Raw genomic sequence first — 21,364 nt, 5'->3', positions numbered from 1 at the left:
AGAACGATATAAAGCAGATATCACCGCCATCCAGGAAATACGATGGGATGGGCCGGGCAAAAAGAGGATGAAAAACTGCGATATTTACTATGGTGACTGCTACCACGAAAACCAACAGCGTTTATTTGGATGCGGATTCGTCATTGGAGATAGACTTAGGCAAGAAGTCTTGAGCTATAGGTGCATCAATGGGCACCTCATGACACATACGCATCAAGGCTAAATTCGGCAACATTAGCCTGGTATGCGCGCACGCCCCCACAGAAGAGAAAGACGACAACACCAAAGATATGTTCTTCGAGCTCTTAGACAAAACATATGAGCAGTGCCCTAGCTACGATATTAAAATAGTCCTGGGCGATTTTAATGAAAAGCTAGGAAGGAAGACATCTTTGGTGGAATAATAGGGAAGAACAGCCTGCACGACAACACTTCCGACAATGGATTCAGGCTCATAGATTTTGCTGCGGGGCGAAACGTCATGGTAGCCAGCACGCGTTTTCCACACCTCAACATACACAAAGGAACTTGGACTTCTCCAGATCAATCAACCGTCAACCAGATTGACCATATTGCGATCGCCGCCAGACATGCTTCCAGCATTATGGATGTACGAACTTTCCGAGAAGCTTACATCGACTCGGACCACTGCCTCGTTTTAGCCAAGGTAGCACTTCGGATTTCCAGACCCAAAACAAAACAGGGAGGTGCTAGGAGAAGATAAAACGTCGAACGGCTACAATCGCCAGAGATCTCCAAATCCTTTTCCGACCGAGTTACAAGTAACCTCTCTCAAAGTTCTCTGCCGCCAACACAATGTATCGAAAACCAGTGGCAACATTGCCAAGATGCAATCAGAGAAGCCGTCTCTTATGTGCTGGGTTTCAAACAGCCACCAACAAGGAACCCCTGGTTGGATGAGGAATGTCGGCAGGCAAAAGCAGCCAAACAACAGGCACGTAAAGCGACGCTGCATAAAAGGACGAGAGCTGCTCATGAGCTCTATGAGCAGAAGAGGCGAGAGGAACGCCGACTTCTCAGAAGGAAAAAGAGAGGGCATGAGAAGCGTGCGGTCGAAGATGTTGAGAGGTATAAGAACAGGAGGAATAAGTCTACTTAACATCGCCTATAAAATCTTCTCTGCCATAATATGTGAACGTCTAAAGCCCATCGTCAACAACCTGATAGGTCCTTATCAGTGTGGTTTTAGACCAGGAAAGTCCACAGTTGATCAAATATTCACATTACGGCAGATCCTGGAAAAAACTCAAGAGCACCAAATCGACACCCACCATCTTTTCATCGATTTCAAGGCCGCATATGACAGCATCTACAGGGACGAGCTATATAGAGCCATGTCTAGTTTTGGCATCCCTGCCAAACTCGTCCGTTTGTGCAGGATGACCATGGAGAATTCACGCTGCTCCATAAAGGTTGGAAACAACTTAACAGAACCTTTTGATGTCAAAAAAGGTTTTAGACAAGGTGATGCGCTGTCATGCGATTTTTTTAACATCGTGCTTGAAAGAATAGTGCAGAGCTCACACGTCAACACTAGAGGCACTATCTTTCAAAAATCTGTCCAATTACTGGCATATGCTGATGACATTGACATAATCGGAAGAACTCAGCGTGATGTCAATGGGGCTTTTGTGAGTATTGAGGCAGAGGCGGCAAAAATGGGTTTAACGGTTAATGAGGGCAAAACAAAGTACATGCTGTCGTCTAGAAAGGACATACAACACCGACGTTTTGGTCAAAACGTCACAATCGACAGACGTACCTTTGAGGTAGTCAAGGACTTCGTCTACCTAGGCTCCGCTGTAAACGCAGAAAACAACACTAGCGCTGAGATCAAACGCAGAATAACTTTTGCTAACCGCTGTTTCTTTGGACTATGAAAGCAATTTAGTGGTAATGTCCTCTCTCGAGGCACCAAAGTGTTGCTATATGACCCTTATCATCCCCGTCCTGCTATACGGTGCAGAAGCATGGACCATGACAAAAGCGGATGAAAGCACCTTGGGTCGCTTCGAGAGAAAAGTTCTTCGTGTGATCTACGGTCCCGTATGCATCGAAGGGGAGTGGAGGAGAAGATGGAACGACGAACTGTACGGGCTGTACAGCGACGTAGACTTAGCAAGAAGAGTAAAATCCAACGACTTAGATGGCTGGGTCACATAGAGCGCATGGAAACCAATGATCCGGCCCGGAAAGTCTTCGAATCCACACCCACAGGACAGCGCAGTAGAGGAAGACCGCGGATCAGGTGGCGCGCACAAGTGGAAGGTGACCTCACCCAACTTGGAGCGCGAAACTGGAGACATCTAGCTAGGGACCGAGCTAGATGGAGAAGTTTGTTGGGTGAGGCCCTAGTTCACACAGGACTGTAGCGCCACCTTAAGTAAGTAAGTAATCGCACCAATATTTGAGAACGAAATCACATAAGATTCATTCGAGACTCGTAGAAATGTCAAAAACCCATCCGTATAAGATTCTACTTTAACTTTTATCGGTAGTATCCATACTGCGGATACTGTTTTTGTTATTCGTGTAAAATCTTACTATGCTATTGATAGATTTTCCAACAAAAAACAGTTAATGTTAGATACAAAATATGCTACAAAATAACCAATGTTAAAGGTTATAAAATCACTTTTGTAAATTGAAAAATAACCTGTTTTTTAAAAAAAGTTTCGGTTATAAAATTACCAAAAATATAAAATATCCCATGTTAAAAAATAATATAAGTTCAAACTTATTACATCTCAAAGTGAAACTATCAAAGCTGAAAAAAAACTAACAAATCTAATAATGTGGAAAATTATCCAAGGTTATAAATGTATAGATTATTTACGAACAAGGTCTTAAAATAATTCAGGTGGAAGAATAACCAATTCCAAAAACTAGCTCAGGTTATAAAATAAGCAATGTTTAAAAATGATCAAAGTCATTAATAACCAAAGTCTTAAGCAACAGGTTATAAAATTACTTTTTAACAATAACCTATACGTCCTTAAATAGTAGTATATTATTCCGGAAGCCACCTCTCAAATGGATTTTTCTGATTTGCTTTAATATTTCAATATTTTATAGAATCTGTAGATTAAAATCAACAACTAAAATTTAATATCCTCTTAATTTATATTCCTATCACGCCAACAACACTCAAAACAACATTTTAATAAAACCACAATTTTATCTATAATTTACCTCAAAACCACATCAAACTAACTTACAGTTACTAACTACCTACTCAACAAAAAAAAAGTAGCAAACAAATGCAAAAATAAATTGTGTGGACCACTTTGCAAAAAGAAAAAAGGAAGAGGAACAAGACAAACATTTATTCAATAAATAGAACGCGAACTAATCGAATTGCAAAATTAATAACTGCTGAACGCATTCATCGATATCGATTGTAATTTATCGATTCTCGTTGTAGAAACTTGGCAAGTTCCCAGAAGGCCAAGGTGGCCATCTTGATTTCCGCTAAGCAGAAATTCTGCCTTTTTTTCGCTTACCAACCTTCAGACAGAGAGGTCAGCCCTAACTTAATTAAAGAAAAAAAAAAATTTGTTGTTATTAGTTTAATTAAATTTTTTTACAACTAAAGAATAGAAAAGAAAATAAAAATAAAATAAAACGTAAAAAGAAAGAAAATTATCAACAAATAATAATAAGGTGATAATACAAAGAAAGGCTCCAGAGTAAATACACTCGTTGCCAAAAACGTCTTACGGCTGGAACAGGGGCAATCACCTGTTATCCATACACACATCCATCCATTCGGACGCCTAGAGGCTGAAACAGGTGCAACCACCTGTCTTCCATCCAGTCATTTTTCTAACCGTGACGTCTTCGATCCCGAAAAAAACACCGTGGAGGTGACAAACCGAGAAAAAATATGTATAGCAGACATAAACGAAGAAAAGTTTATGTAAAATCAAACTTTATTTTGTTATCAATTAAAACGCAATAATTATATGTGTATATAAAAAAATTTGTATCACAGAATTAACAAAAAAAAACGAGAAAACTAATAAAACAAAAAAAGTACATATATAAAAAAAAAGGAAAATTAAAAAAATTAATGAATAGATAAATATGTACCCTAATGAAAAATTCTTTTACATTCATGCAATCACACATTAATTCAATTCATATATTCTCACATTCATAATTCAAAACATTCACACATACAAAAATTATTGCATTTAGATTCATGCATTGACTAAATTTTATTGTTAATTATTATATTTGCTATTTTTTTAATTATTTAAATATTAAAAATCTAAACGTCACACATTCATATACTCAAACATTCACAAATTTAAACATATACACTTTCATACGTTCACACAGTTACACATTTAAACTTGCATGCATTACACACTACAAATTTCCATTACACTCGATTTAACATTCAAATTTATATGACATAAACAAAACACACAACTTATACAACACAACAAAGCTGCTGTGCACAACATCTTTACTGTGGGGTAAGTCCAAAGAAAATTTGATTTTGTATCTATATATATTAAATATTATATAAACATGATCTTACAATAATCACATACATACATAAAATCATAAAAGTGACAAATAAGAAATAGTTAAGTATTGAGTAATTCATGTACCTCGGGAAGTTTCGTACTAAAATTTTTTTTCAATGAGTGACAAGTGTTCACAAACTAACTTGCTCGAATCATAGGGTGAAAGAACATATGATTAACTTTTGTGAATTTGTTTTTAATTTATTGAATGGTTTTATTATATATATTTCTTTTATTTAAAATTTTTTTTAAACGTTGAAAAACAATTTAATTTTTTTTAAATTCTAATAATGATCAATATGATTATGGAATCAACATAGATTTATCATTATAATTATCAAAGCGCATTGTATAAAATAGATATCACTACCTAAATAAAAAATTACTTATTATAACGTACAGCAAATCAGTATGTTCTCATTTTCATTTTCATTTTTGTTTGAAAGGTAAATCGCTCAAATGATGAGCTATTGAGTTTCTTTTTATTTGAGTGCGTGGGGAAGGAAAGGAAGGGATGATGGGGAAGAGGAATATTGTAGTTTAAATTTTAAACTTCATCTTTGATCAGGGGTCATTGAACTGAAATCATTGAGTGACTCAATGGCCATCGAGTCTCATTATAATGTAGACGGAGGGAGGGTTATACTCAGGCACCTGTTACCACCTAGGGTTGCCAATACAAATTTCTAAGAACTGTTAATATCTAGCGCGAAAACTACGTCATAAGATTTTTAGTTAACACCCTTTATTTTATTTCGGCATGAAAAAAAATGTACGGCGGTTCGATAACAGGTACAAGTACCCACCCCACCGACGAGCTACCAATGGCGGTGCAAGCATGCCGAACCGTACCTTGTTGATCGAACACCTCACCCAACATTCCGCATATCATCCAGGGAATCCTGTGGTCTTGGATGTTTTGATAGGAAAAAGGCAGACCATCGCTGGTTGTTGGATGAGATTAGACTTCATCAATTTATTTGATGGGGTTTCCGTTACACAGGTGGCGCCCAACGAGTGAGGCTCGACTGCCCGAAGGATATCATTTATGAAAATCTGAAAGTATATGACCTACATGGTCCAACAGATCAAGAAGTATAGATCACTTTATTTGTACATTTGATATCTCTTCCAGTTAAAATCGATTGCAATTGCTTGTGCAAAAGTTTTATTGTAATGTTTGTTTTCAAATTTATTTACTTTTCGTACGTTGGTACATCCCTTAGTTTCGGCTATAAGTAAGCTTCACTTTGAGCAGTGTTTCAACTTACCGAAAACAAAAAGAAAAATTATCTAAATGAGTTCTAGTCGAAAAGCTTTATGTCCGAGAGTTTTAAGGTACTTTGTTTACGAAATCTCTGTCCGTTGCATAGACCTTTTAGATTTTTACTTTACGCTTTGTACATCTGTTTGATAGCAATAATCATGGACGACCGGGATTACGCAGTTCAAGTTAACACGTATCCGACTGTTGCGCCCAAGGTTCTTATCAAACGAAGCAACTTTAATCGACACAAAACATACAGTCCCACTTGATGTTGAAAGGAATCGACGAAGATATATATATTTATACATACATAATGAAGCCATAATATCCAGCGAAATATATCTTTATATATATTAACGGCCTAAGAATGAAGAAGTTGTTTTTAACGTTCATCTTAGTTGCGATAATATATGTAGTGAATATAAGCTTTTTATTTTGAATTCAATAAGCGTTAATTTCTTAGAGATTTTTTTTGTGTACCATCATCCTTTTTAACTTTTCCCAGCACGAATAAAATACACAACAATACATACACATATATATTCATACATCTTTACATTTGATTTTTGTACTGAATTTTTTTGATATTTTAAATTTGATTTGAACTTGATTATTTTGATTCAATTTTTTTTGCATACTAAACGTTTGCAATTGCAAGTCTTCAGTTTTACTCGATTAAAATTTCGTTTTAATTCGATTTTCTTTAAACGTTTGTTAGTTTCATTTTTGTTATTTTTGTAAAAAAAGAATTTTAGTTCTTTTCTTGGTCTTTGCGTTAAATTTCTTTTGGTGATTTATAAAATAAAAAATGGCACCTTCTCGCGATAAGTCTAAAGACAAATCGAAAGATAAAGCGAAAGAAAAAACAAGCACTAGTTCACGTACTCGTATAGGGCTTAACTCAGAACCAGGATCCTCAAATAGGACTCCATCAACTAGCGCTGTTGATGAAAACCAGAGTCACCATGGTCAAGAACCAAACTCTGTCGATGATGGTCAAAACAATGATCATTCAGAACAAACTGAAGCTCATGAACCAATTAATTTTAATGAAAGTTTGCAAAAATACATAACCAATATAGCAAATGCGACAATCGGTTTAAGTAGAGCAGAAGATTTGAGAACTAGACAGGCTGAATACGAAGTAGAGAGGACAAAAATGCGCGAAGAAATCGTAAATACTATTCGGGATACTTTGAGAGCTGCAACTCCTGCTCCTCGTTCGCGACCTTTTCCTGATTTATCTCATCCCGAAAATCACAGTACTGTTCGTCCTGGTAGGAGTTCAAATGAAAATCTGGAGCATCCTCATTTAAGCGAAAATGCTGAAAACTTTTTGAGCCAGTTGAACAATCTTAATTTGAATGCTCCAACGCCTAGTCCAGGTAATGCACTTTTATCTCACGGTTCGTTTCGAGCGGTGGCATTTCACAAATGGGGTTTGAAATTTGATAACGTTAGAATGACGATTGATGATTTCCTAATCCGTTTGAAAAGATTAAAGACTAGCTACAACGCTTCCTGGGAAGAAATTTTTCTTCACTTCCACCTCTTTGTAACTGGACCTGTTGAAAGTTGGTTTTGGACATTTCTGAAAACTAATCCTGACGCTAACTGGCAGAGCCTAGAGTTCGCTCTGATAGAGCAATACAGAAGCATAGAGACGGATTCAGAATTGTCAAGAAAGATGTTCGACAGACGTCAAGGCCCCAATGAAAGTTTTGACGAATTTTATAATGCTATTCTAATAATGAATGCTCGTCTTCACTCTCCAAAATCGAGAAAAGAGCTAATCGATCTAATTAAACAAAATGTGAGAAGAAGGACAGGAGAACTTCTTATTACATTCTCAACCCAGAGTTTGGCAGAAATGGTTTACGTATGTAGATCAATAGAAAAGCATGCCCAAACGCAAAATGAAAACTTTCGACAGAAACCATTTTTACAAAACAGTATAAAAAAACAAGTCAGTGAAATTGAAACCGTTTCAGAAGAGGCATTTGAAATTGATGCTTTAAACATTTCGAATTCAAATTTAGCAAAGTACACTTGTTGGAACTGCAAGAATAAGGGTCATTCGTTCGTTCAGTGCCCAGATCCTCAACGGAATCTATTCTGTTATAAATGCGGCCTGGAAAACGTAACAACCCCCAACTGTTCTCACTGTTCGGGAAAACCGAAACAGGGCAATACGTCCACCGGAGCGTTTTGTCCTGCGAGAACACATCCGGATCCAAAATAAACGAAGATAATTCATTTTCAAAATTTACAACAAATCCTAATAATATACCTGACTTATCTTTACCTGAATTGACCAATGAATTGGAAGGTTCAAAAACTCTTGATTTTTCGAATCAACCTGAACCTTTAAAAACACCTACTATTAACAATCAACCTGTAATTAACAAAACACTTGACCAGACGAATACACTAGATTTCTCTAATAATTCCGAATCCAAAAATACACATTTTAGAATTCTTAAACGACCTTTCTCCGAAAATATTCAAAACTCTTGTCCATCTAGAAATATCATACCGCTTCATGAAAGGATAAGAAATTATTATGAAGCTCGTAATCGAATTATGATCCCTATTTCTAAGAAAATAACAAAGTTGAGAGATCGTTTTAAGAATAAAAGAAAAATTCATAAAGAAATCTGTTCTAGTATAATTTGTAATAGTGAAGACCCAAGACCATATGCAAATGTGTCAATTTTTGGGAAGCCAATGCTTGGTCTATTAGATAGCGGTGCTAGTATTAGTTGTCTAGGTACAGGGTGCTTAGAACTTATTCAAAATTTAGGATTACCCTACAAAAACTTTAAATCTATTGTTAAGACCGCGAGTGGACAGATGCAACAAATTATAGGGGAGCTAACAATCGAGATAACCTACAAACAAGAAACCAAGAAGATGAAGGTGTACTTAGTTCCATCTCTCGAACAACCATTATATCTTGGCATAAACTTCTGGAAACTATTCCAAATTGCTCCACAGATAATATCGGAAATTTGTCCGTTGTCGTCATATAGAATAAGTGATCCAAACGCTCACGAACTGTCAAATGATCAAACCAAAGCATTGGAACAGGTTATAAGTTTGTTTCCGTCTAATGCTAAAGAAGGGCTAGGACGGACAACACTCGAAAAACACACAATAAACACAGGCGATATCGAGCCGATTAAACAACGTCATTATCCCGTGTCTCCTGCGATTCAAAAACTAATGTACGAGGAACTGGATAGAATGTTGGCGTTAGATGTAATTGAAGAAAGTGAAAGTGCTTGGAGCTCTCCAGTGGTTCTAGTACGTAAGCCAGGAAAAAACCGCTTATGTCTCGATTCCAGGAAGCTCAATAAAGCAACGAAAAATGACGCCTATCCTTTTCCCAACGTAGAGAATCTTTTAAGTCGTCAAGCAGATACACATTACATTAGTAGTGTGGATCTAAAAGACGCTTTCTGGCAAATTCCTCTTTCGGAAGAGTCACGAGAGAAAACTGCGTTTTCTGTGCCCGGTAGACCCTTATATCAATTCAAGGTCATGCCATTTGGCTTATGCAATGCTGCCCAGCGCCTTTGTAGACTAATGGACAAAGTGGTACCTAACGAATTGAAACAATTCATCTTTGTTTATTTGGATGATCTTTTGGTGGTTTCAGAAACGTTTGATAAGCATATTACTATATTACGTGCATTAGCATCACTCTTACGTAAAGCTGGTCTTACTATTAATATACAAAAGTCCAAGTTCTGTTTTAAGGAACTTCGTTACTTAGGATTTATAGTTGGTGGAGGATGTATTAAAACTGATCCGGACAAGGTTTCGGCTATAAAACACTTCCCGATACCGAAAACACCAAAACAAGTAAGAAGATTTCTAGGTTTATCAGGTTGGTATAGACGTTTCGTCCCAAATTATTCTTCCTTAGCTGCACCAATAACAGACACCTTAAAAAAACATAAGAACTTTGAATTTGCTATTGAAGCTATGGAGGCTTTCGAAAAGTTGAAAACGGCGTTGACTACCGCTCCAGTCTTAGTCAATCCAGACTTTAACAAGCCCTTCATTATATCATGTGATGCGTCCTCAACTGGCGTAGGTTGCGTCCTCAGTCAGTTGGATGATAATGAGTTGGAAAGACCAATTTACTACTATTCCTACAAACTTAACCAAGCACAGCGTAACTATAGTGTTACTGAACTTGAATGTTTGGCTGCTGTTTTGGGGGTAGAAAAGTTTCGACCGTATGTTGAAGGCCATCATTTTACTATTATTACTGACCATTCGAGTCTTAGATGGCTCATGAACCAGAAAGATTTATGTGGGAGGTTAGCGCGTTGGAGTTTAAGGTTACAACGATTTTCTTTTGTAATTGAGCATCGAAAGGGCTCGCAAAATGTTGCACCAGACGCTCTTTCCAGGGTGTTTGCAGCCAATGAACTCGCAGCAATTTCAAAGAGCGACGAAAACAATTCCGAAGTTCTACAAATCGATTTGTCGGATCCTTCATTTAAATCAAAAGAGTACCTGAAGTTGATCGACACAATTCAACAAAACCAGAATCAGTTACCTGATCTCCAAGTTTCGGAGAACTATGTGTACAAGAAGGTTAAACATTCAACGGGAAATCCAATTGAAGATGATCGTACCTGGAAATTGTGGATTCCAACTGCACTGACCAACCATCTTATCCGACTAGCTCATGATCCACCCCTCGCTTCGCATGGTGGATTTACGAAAACATTGTATCGCCTCAGAGACCGATTTTACTGGCCTAATATGGCGGTTCAAGTAAAATCATTTATAGGGGACTGCATCGTCTGTAAAACTACCAAGGCTCCGAATTCCATACTTAGACCACCTATGGGCCAATCATTCATTGTGGATAAGCCTTTCCAACATATATGCATAGACTTTTTGGGTCCTTATCCAAGGTCAAAGAAGGGAAACATATATATTATAGTTTGCTTAGATCAATTCACCAAATTCGTCCTAGCAAAACCTTTGAGAAAAGCAACCTCCGATTCAGCTATAGAATTTCTAGAGACAAATGTATTTGCGTTATTTGGTGTACCGGAGTCTCTTCTATCGGACAATGGGAAGCAATTCGTCAGCAAAGAGTTCTCCAAGTTCTTAGAGTCATATGGGACAAAACACATACGAACTGCTTCATACGCTCCTCAAGCTAATGCGAGTGAGCGTGTAAATCGCTCTATACTAGCTGCTATAAGAGCATACGTAAGTGCAGAACAATCTAATTGGGATAAATGTCTTGTTTCAATCTTGAGTGCTTTGAGATCCACGGTGCATTCAGCGATTGGCATGTCTCCTTTTGAAGCCTTATTCGGGCAATCAAAAGTAGAACATGGCTCGGACTATGCTCTGCTTCGAAAGCTAAATATTTTAAATAATTCCGAAATCAATATCTTGCCAAAAGCTGTTAAAATGAACATGCTACACAACCGCATCAAGGAGTCCTTAGCACAAGCTCATAAGTTATATGAGAAAACGTACAACACTCGTAGCAAAACATGTCGTTATTCGGTTGGCCAATTAGTTTTTAAAAGAAACTTTGTGTTGAGCGATAAGTCTAAAAATCGGAACTCCAAATTGTGTCCAAAATTTATTCAAGCCAAAATTAAGAAAATTGTCACCAACAATCTCTATGAATTAGAAGACCTTGACGGAAAATCATTAGGAATGGTGCATGCTAAAGATATACGAACTTAATTTTAATTTATTTTCTAAATTATTCTGAAGAACAACAAAAATAAACTTTTCAATCACTGTGGCGTATGCTTACTTTTTTTTTGGAAAAATTCAAAAGTTGTCCTTTTACATTCCATTTTCATGTCAATGTTGACATGAATTTGCAATGTTGTGTGTGGACCACTTTGCAAAAAGAAAAAAGGAAGAGGAACAAGACAAACATTTATTCAATAAATAGAACGCGAACTAATCGAATTGCAAAATTAATAACTGCTGAACGCATTCATCGATATCGATTGTAATTTATCGATTCTCGTTGTAGAAACTTGGCAAGTTCCCAGAAGGCCAAGGTGGCCATCTTGATTTCCGCTAAGCAGAAATTCTGCCTTTTTTTCGCTTACCAACCTTCAGACAGAGAGGTCAGCCCTAACTTAATTAAAGAAAAAAAAAAATTTGTTGTTATTAGTTTAATTAAATTTTTTTACAACTAAAGAATAGAAAAGAAAATAAAAATAAAATAAAACGTAAAAAGAAAGAAAATTATCAACAAATAATAATAAGGTGATAATACAAAGAAAGGCTCCAGAGTAAATACACTCGTTGCCAAAAACGTCTTACGGCTGGAACAGGGGCAATCACCTGTTATCCATACACACATCCATCCATTCGGACGCCTAGAGGCTGAAACAGGTGCAACCACCTGTCTTCCATCCAGTCATTTTTCTAACCGTGACGTCTTCGATCCCGAAAAAAACACCGTGGAGGTGACAAACCGAGAAAAAATATGTATAGCAGACATAAACGAAGAAAAGTTTATGTAAAATCAAACTTTATTTTGTTATCAATTAAAACGCAATAATTATATGTGTATATAAAAAAATTTGTATCACAGAATTAACAAAAAAAAACGAGAAAACTAATAAAACAAAAAAAGTACATATATAAAAAAAAAGGAAAATTAAAAAAATTAATGAATAGATAAATATGTACCCTAATGAAAAATTCTTTTACATTCATGCAATCACACATTAATTCAATTCATATATTCTCACATTCATAATTCAAAACATTCACACATACAAAAATTATTGCATTTAGATTCATGCATTGACTAAATTTTATTGTTAATTATTATATTTGCTATTTTTTTAATTATTTAAATATTAAAAATCTAAACGTCACACATTCATATACTCAAACATTCACAAATTTAAACATATACACTTTCATACGTTCACACAGTTACACATTTAAACTTGCATGCATTACACACTACAAATTTCCATTACACTCGATTTAACATTCAAATTTATATGACATAAACAAAACACACAACTTATACAACACAACAAAGCTGCTGTGCACAACATCTTTACTGTGGGGTAAGTCCAAAGAAAATTTGATTTTGTATCTATATATATTAAATATTATATAAACATGATCTTACAATAATCACATACATACATAAAATCATAAAAGTGACAAATAAGAAATAGTTAAGTATTGAGTAATTCATGTACCTCGGGAAGTTTCGTACTAAAATTTTTTTTCAATGAGTGACAAGTGTTCACAAACTAACTTGCTCGAATCATAGGGTGAAAGAACATATGATTAACTTTTGTGAATTTGTTTTTAATTTATTGAATGGTTTTATTATATATATTTCTTTTATTTAAAATTTTTTTTAAACGTTGAAAAACAATTTAATTTTTTTTAAATTCTAATAATGATCAATATGATTATGGAATCAACATAGATTTATCATTATAATTATCAAAGCGCATTGTATAAAATAGATATCACTACCTAAATAAAAAATTACTTATTATAACGTACAGCAAATCAGTATGTTCTCATTTTCATTTTCATTTTTGTTTGAAAGGTAAATCGCTCAAATGATGAGCTATTGAGTTTCTTTTTATTTGAGTGCGTGGGGAAGGAAAGGAAGGGATGATGGGGAAGAGGAATATTGTAGTTTAAATTTTAAACTTCATCTTTGATCAGGGGTCATTGAACTGAAATCATTGAGTGACTCAATGGCCATCGAGTCTCATTATAATGTAGACGGAGGGAGGGTTATACTCAGGCACCTGTTACCACCTAGGGTTGCCAATACAAATTTCTAAGAACTGTTAATATCTAGCGCGAAAACTACGTCATAAGATTTTTAGTTAACACCCTTTATTTTATTTCGGCATGAAAAAAAATGTACGGCGGTTCGATAACAGGTACAAGTACCCACCCCACCGACGAGCTACCAATGGCGGTGCAAGCATGCCGAACCGTACCTTGTTGATCGAACACCTCACCCAACATTCCGCATATCATCCAGGGAATCCTGTGGTCTTGGATGTTTTGATAGGAAAAAGGCAGACCATCGCTGGTTGTTGGATGAGATTAGACTTCATCAATTTATTTGATGGGGTTTCCGTTACAAAATATCGCCATCAAGTCGATAAAATGAACATTTCACTGTTGGTATGCAAAGTGCATAGTGTGATACATAAAAGAGCCAATTTATAACTTTTGCAACCGCATAGCACTAACACTAACACACACAAAACATTACCACTAAATAGTGTAGAGTACCGCGGCGCACTTTAAACATTATAAGTCCTGCGGCTAAAGCTTTATTCTCCATCATCCACCAACTCACTAACAACTCTTTGTAGGATTTATCAAGCATAATAATTCAATTACAGAAAAAAAAAGAAAAAATAACAACAGGTTGCTGCGGAGGGGGGGGGGTTTCTGAACAAACAACCAGGACTTTAAAGAGAGGTTAAAGGATATAGAGTGTAGCGTACCAATGATACTTTGTTTTCCTCTTGAAAAACCCCAACAAAAAAAGAAACTACATTATATTTATTATGGTCCTTACAGAGAGAGCGAGCAGAAAGGATCTTATTTCCTTCCTTCCGAAAATTGTATTCCCAAAAACCCAAGGACGACACCTTAATCTTTATCCATCGTGGCACATTAATTCCATGCACAATTGTTTATCGTTGGATCCAATGACGCGCGACGGCAGCGCGGCAAAAGTATACAGATAATCCTTTTTTGTCGTTTCAACGGAGTATATATCAAATTGTCCCTTTTTAGTCTCCTGGTTTAGTAGACTCTGTTGCTGAGCTATCCTTAAAAACACCAACAAAAACATCAACAACGTTACCACACAGCGAAAGGATTGAACTTAACTTATGACTATAGGTGTATACAGACATAGTTACGTCAAACCCTTGTAGCTTCTTGCTTTTTGTTGCTGATGCCTCAAAGTCTCTACTCTGCCACTGCTCTTCTATATGCTTTCTGCTATTTAATAAACTTCATTGTCTTTAGATTGTAAAAACGGATGCGGAGGCTTTGGCTCTAGCTCTGCTGCCATCACCATGATGACTTTCTTTAGTACAATCGAGAGTGTACCTACACAAAAACCTGCATAAAAAACGATACTGCCTGTTTTATTTTTGTCTCTATTTTCGATCTTGATGATGACGATGATGTTGTGCCTTTATTGTTGCTTCACCTCGCCTTAAATTGCTTCGCTACCTCTATGCCTCGTAGATTGTTCTCTAAATTGACTAACCGACGACGACGACGAGACTTCTTGTCTCTTGTGTTGTTAAACCTAATCAGATTAACACTCAGATGTCGGCCATCGTCTTATTCAATTGCTGACATACCATAAGATGATAAATCGATGCCTCGTCCTTGTTGGTTCTGTGTATATCGTACGCTGTACGAGTCCTTAAGGTACTTAGACGACAAATTCATTTGATTTGTGTCACATTGTTTCCTCTCGTCTGATGTATCTTTATAGCCATCTCAAAGTGGTTCTATTTGCAGTGTGTTTCAATGAAGAAACAAAAAGGATTATTTCAAGTATTCCATTGCAGAGAGATTATGACCATATATGTACTCGTATATATGTATGTAGGCCTAAATGTACAGAAGTAAAGGATCTCTATATGCATGTGTAGCAATAAATAATTTCGGGACATGGTTATCTAGATGCAAGTTTGTTGCAATTATTGAAAGCCTTTATTCTCTCTTACTTTTATTGATTTTATATAACTTATATCCTGATGCAATTTAAACTATCTCCAAGGATATGGAAGGATATCTTAAGAGAGCATACCTCACCTCATCCTTACCTACACGGTACATATAAATATTGTACCTTTATGTAATCAGGGAATTTACGGTGACTTTGGCCAGGATATCAGGATATCTGATGATGATGATGCCTTTTGTACCTAAACTACAGGTACTTTTCTGATATATAGGAAAACTCTTGTAAGAAAAGGATTTCTCAGATTACTGAGTTCGGATTCGGTTTAGTTCGGAGCGGATTACACAAGTAATTTTTCGCTTCTTTTTTTCATTCTTATTTCGTTTGAGATCAAGGATAACATTTGGTACTTTACAAGTACAATGGTTTAAGTGATTCTATAGGTTTTTTTATAATGTATATTACGATCCTATTTTGTGTGTAAGAGGAAAAAGCTGATTCGTTTTTCAATTTAAAGCTTTCTATAGGTCCTTGAAGATGGTAGGTAGGTAGGTACATAGTTAAAATTATTTTCCTTATAATCTAAATGGATATTTGGAATACAAAAGATATTTAAATAAATATTTTAAGATTATACCTATCTAACTTGTTATAGATACTTTTATTTGAATATTTTATTGTTATATTTTTGAAGCTATTTAAAGGTGTTCTAATCTTTAAGCAATTAAAAAGGGATTTTGTTTGGTTTTTGGTTCTAATTTAAGTTCGTTTTAAGAAATGTAAAATATAAAAGAAAAGTTGATTTAGAGAGATTAAAAGAAAGGTTAAGAGCCGAAAATATTAAAAGGGGTGAACTTTTAAATACTTTTGAGGTAAACGGAATGGCAATGGTATTTAACACTTTAAAGCCCTCTTACGATTTCCTTCAGGGCCTCTAGGGAGTTATTTTTATTAAGTCTTAAAAAGATGTAAAAGAACTTCATGTTTGTTAATTTAAATAGAACAAAGAAAACATGAAATATATGGGTTTCCAATAAGGAGTTTCATTTTGATATTGGAAATAAATAGGTATTGTTCAAAAAAAATTAATAAATTGTCAAGATTTAGGTATGCCTCTAACAATGGAAATCTATGCCTGTTTAATAACTGAAACTGCTACGATTGGAGCTTTATATTCTTTTTATGAAATGTTTCAGCTGAATTTCCTCGATAACAAGTACATTATGCATACCAGTTTTTTGACACCGTTTAAAAACGATCTTTAATGTTCTGTAAAGGAGAATAACAAAATTGAAAGCATTCCAAGATAAGAATAATTTTCTAAATATGTTTTAATATTGTAAAGGGTGGTTAAATTTAAGGAGCCTATTTTGAATGTTAAACATGGAGAGAAGCGAGTGTTGGAATTAACCCCAAACCAGGAAAATGCTCGCAAGTCAACGCTCAAGATTTTCATCATCCTTCTTAAGACCTTAGGAAGATTGATTGATACCCATTTAAGTGAAAGTATTGATACAAATCTTCTGTCTTCTGTGGAAACAGCGTAACACACACCATTGAAAACTTCCTCAATCATTCAAATTTCACGAAGAAAACAACCATAACTTTCCTTTACATCAAAGGCCATTTTTATACTGTGGGCCATAGAGAAATTCCAGGAAACTTTAATGCGGGATAAACTCGCCAGGTTTGGTACAGTAAAACCCATTTTACCATGTTTGGTAAATGCTGGCATACCAATCGCTACTTGTGAACTTTTACTAATGCAAGATGCTATGAAGAAGGCAAACACCAGGTGAAATAGCATCACCACTTATCAGGTCACAAAAAACAGTTGGCCTACACTAGATTTAAAGCGTTCAAGTTGCTTCCTATCTCTAAGCAAATCGCATATAAGCTCAATAAAAGGTGTCATAACCGGGCATTGTCTAATAGGAAAGCATACCACGCAGCTAAGCGTATTCTCAAATGACTTTTATAAAAGCTGTATGGATGAGGAAGAGGATGAAACAGGTTCTTCATCTCCTCTGTACATTTCCTGCTCTAGCCCAAAAACTCACGATTTATATCTAGGAGATGTAAATAATATCAATCATATAAGCTTAATCAAACACCGAAGGGCTTGTGCCAAGTCACTTCTAGACCGGTACAGGATGTATCGCTGACGAAAACGCTTTCTCAGGTCGGTGGTGGAAAGTTCGTGAATAATGATATTTCCACTACTAAAGAAAGTAAACCTCTCCAGAATACTCCTAGGAGCTCGAATAAACAACGGCGTTATTTGATAATGATTCTAAAATCCCCTGGTTCAACATTTGGGCAAGAAGCAGGAGTGGGCTAAATCCATTCTAGACAATACTAGTCCCTACGACTCCACGTCAAAGCGACTAAGGTCTCCAGAGGAGTCCACTCTCGTCCCTAAAAAGCCCAAAGGGCAGAACACCAGCACTCCTTACTTTGCTAGAGCACCTCTCACTAAACCTTTTAGTGATGTACTTAAGGAACCCAACAAGATCATAGTTGCGGTTATTGATAGGAGCAATATTGATGGCACGAATACTTCTGACCGTTTGCAGATGGTGAAACTGGGGCTCTCGGCTGGTTTCCTCAAAGTCATGCGACATCATCTGGGTCCACCGCATGTAACAAGCGATGAGGGTTGACATCAAGGTCATTTTAAACTCATCGCTTGTAACGATCAGAGGTTGCGATTTCTCTATACACTTGCTGTCGGCATGCTGGGCGAAGTTTTGCCAGGCGCAAAACTCGAGGTCGTTGCAAAGGAAGATATTCCATGTACATTGATACATCCGCTATCGCATCTGCTATGACGACACTTAACGTTGAATACTCACTCTTTAAGTTGATTAATATAATGCTAAAAAGCAGGATCATCAACTCTGAGATGGGGGATTTTTGTACGAAAAGGTCTGTCGGTATAGATGCACTTCGCAAGGTGGTGTTCTGTCTCCTCTACTGTGGAAAATAGTGGTTAACGAATTACTAATGTACCTTGAGAGGGAAGGCTAAAGAGTGGTTGCGTATGACGATGATGTTGCTATCGCCTTCACAGAAGAACACCCCAATACACTGAGAGACATCCTCCAAAATGCACTTAATATGGTCACCAGATGGGCTGATCAGTGCGGACTTAGTATTAATCGTCAAAAAACAGACCTCGTCCTTTTTACACGGAAATACAAGACCCTACTAATTATACCTCCTTCAATAAAAGGTGTACCACTAATTTTTACCAATTAATCCAAATATCTTGGTCTGATATTGGACAAAAAATTAAGTTGAAAACCTAACATTAAGGAAAGAGTTAAAAAAGCTACAGTAGCTCTTTTCCCTTGCAAGAAAGCCATAGGTAGTAAATGGGGTTTTCAACCTCGCATTACCTATTGGCTATACACATCGGTTATCCGACCAATACTTATGTACGGGGTTGCAGTATGGTGGACTGCACTGGAGAAAGTCACATACTACGACAAACTCAGCAGAGTCCAACGCACTGCATGTCTCTGCATAAGCGTGCATTGAGAACCACACCCTCAGCAGCGTTAGACATTCTCCTCCATCTGACACCCCTCGAAATATTCAGTAAACAAGTGGCAGCGAGTGCAGCTATAAGACTCAACGGCTCATCTCAATGGACAAACAACAATGTGGGGCACTCCATCATTTGGAAAAAACTTCGCGGTATTCATTCCATCCAGAAATGAATGGGAAGACAAAAAGCTCCTGGATGATAAATGCATCCATTTTTATACAGATGAATCCAAGACAAATGAGGGAATTGGTAGTGGTGTGTACTCAGAAAAGCTTAATCTAAGCATCTCATTCCGCCTCACTAATCATTGTAGGGTCTTCTAAGCGGAAATTTTAGCGATCACAGAGGTTCTCTTCTGGCTAAGAGAAAACGTATTAACTTTTGATATCCGAATCTTCTCTGACAGTCAGGCTGCTATCAAATCCATTGACGGTGTCTCAACCAAATCTATAACGGCCCTCGATTGTCGATCGTTTCTTATGGAGATGAGGTAGTAATTTAACATTCACCTCTGTTGGGTGCCGGGCCACAGAGACATCACAGGAAATTGTTGAGCCGATGAACTTTCAAAAAATGGAAACGTCATACCTATTTCACCTGAAAGGTAGAAGATAGGTATACCGATAGCTACACGTAAACTTGTGCTAAGAAAATAACTTTTTCGAAGGCAAAATCTAGGTGACACAATTTACCAACATGCCCAGCAACAAAACTCATATGGCCTTCACTGGAACTAAAACGCTCTAAAGATTTGTTATCCTAATACCTAATGGGTGTCCTTACGGGACACTGTCTTATAGGCATACACGCAATACGACTTGGTGTAGCCTCAAATGACTTCTGCAGGAGCTGTATGGACAAGAAGAAGAAGAAACAATCTCCCACCTTCTCTGCACTTCTGGCCTTTCACTAAGACGCAAACTTCACCTGGGTGACTACTCTTTTGATAATCCCAGTGAACTAGCTAAAAAGGATATCAAATATCTTCTTCGATTTATAAAAACCTCAAAATGGTTCGACTACTGGGAAGTTACTCTCCTGTGGTATCACAATGGGCCTTTTCTTTTTGACTAAGTGTGTGGATTATGAATTCACAGCCACTTTGACCTAACCTAGCGTTATCAGGCACGTTTCACGTCTCGTAAAAAACTCAAACTGGTTTCATTGAGCTTAGAAGAAAGCTGACCAAAGTGTGTCCTACTCCATCACAGACAACCACTTTAATCTAACCAAACCATGTCCTGAATCACCTACTAATTCGAAATTTTAGGTCTTGAATCGATTGTGAAGCATGGACCTTATTTTTTACGTGGAGACAAAAAAAAGTCTGAAAGTATAAAATGACAAGATCTCGGTGGCCAAATTTGCCCACATCTTCGAGAAGTAACTGATAAGGTAGCTTGTCTTGAAAAATTGATTATCAGCCCTATTCTGCTATTCACGTGGATCGTATATTCGATTAACCCGTTCGATTCCCTTTCCCCTGCCTTTGCTTTCTGCTTTCTATCGCAGCTATTCATGTAAAATTCTTGGGAATGTTGGATAAAGTGTAACGATTCATACAAAATTTAAGTTTAATCAGGTTTTTGGTTCTTCAGTTGTTTTCTTACGGTTGTAATTCGTTCGTGAATCGTTCTATTATTAGTAACGGCATAGTTTGAATAGTGAAATGACAAAATATGTCATATTAAAAATTGACAATTCCCCAATAGTGGGCACTTCAAAATAAGACCTCTTATTGAAAAAAAAACTCTCCTTATTTCAAACGTTTTGAACATTCATTGTTGAAAACAAATTTTATAAATTACCTGTATTGGTGAACTTTTTGAATCTTCAAAAAATGTTTAAAGGATCTGTTTGAATTACTTTTTATCTATAATTATTGTTAAACTTTCTCAAAGAACATTTTACTCAGAATTCGGAAAAAAGCATGAACCATGACGTTTTTAACCATAAAGAAAATTAAAAGAAAATTCCTTAAACCAGAAACTCCATAATTAAAAATCGGAAATTGAAAATATTTCACCAAATTTCATTCAACAACCACAAGAATTAAGCGAAAAAAAGTACCAAATCTTAAAACCAAAGAAAAAAAAAACAATCTTCCACTTTAATTGAATCTCAAAGCAAAAAAGTTTGGAAAAAAAATCAATTCAATTAACAGGTCGATTACACTTTTCATCCTTTTAGCAAAAATTGAACAATATTCTTTTATTTCTTTGTTTTTTTATTTTTTATTTTTCAATTTTGCACTTCAACTC

General features: G+C 36.2%; 1 protein-coding gene across 2 annotated transcripts in view; it reads right to left on the bottom strand.

The window, feature by feature from the left end:
* LOC129942090 (gamma-aminobutyric acid type B receptor subunit 1) overlaps nucleotides 1-21,364 on the bottom strand; it is a 561,118-nt gene that overhangs the window by 63,177 nt on the left and 476,577 nt on the right. The gene's annotated exons all lie outside the window — the stretch shown is intronic.

This window comes from Eupeodes corollae, chromosome 1, assembly GCF_945859685.1.
Source record: "Eupeodes corollae chromosome 1, idEupCoro1.1, whole genome shotgun sequence".
Classification (NCBI taxonomy): domain Eukaryota; kingdom Metazoa; phylum Arthropoda; class Insecta; order Diptera; family Syrphidae; genus Eupeodes; species Eupeodes corollae.
The sequence above is the reverse complement of the archived record's forward strand: the minus strand, read 5'-3'. Positions and strand labels throughout refer to the sequence as shown.